Source organism: Artemia franciscana, chromosome 5 (genome assembly GCF_032884065.1).
Source record: "Artemia franciscana chromosome 5, ASM3288406v1, whole genome shotgun sequence".
Classification (NCBI taxonomy): domain Eukaryota; kingdom Metazoa; phylum Arthropoda; class Branchiopoda; order Anostraca; family Artemiidae; genus Artemia; species Artemia franciscana.
Genome location: NC_088867.1, coordinates 41400308 through 41400671, shown reverse-complemented (window position 1 = coordinate 41400671; position 364 = coordinate 41400308).

The window sequence follows — 364 nt, the reverse complement described above, 5'->3', positions numbered from 1 at the left end:
TAAACTTCAGGTCTTGCCTATCCTGTTTCAAGAAGCGCACGGTTATCTAGGCTCAGGTCTCGGAGAAGAAAATTCAAGCTAAACTTATGTCTTTGAAGTTAACATAGGAATAGGACACCTATCTTCATGGGACCCTCCAAAACGCATAAGGAGGAACTAAAAGGAAGTAATTCCTTGCTCATGAACTAATTTGGCCTACAAATCTACGCTCAGAAACTTCAACAGCCTAGGACAACTAAATCTTGATTAGTCAATGAATGCCTAACTTTACAAAAGTATTCACCTCTATAGCTCTAGTTATTTGATTTATAAATTCTAAAGAAACTAAGCTTTTTCTAACCACATCTTTAGAATAACGAGTCGA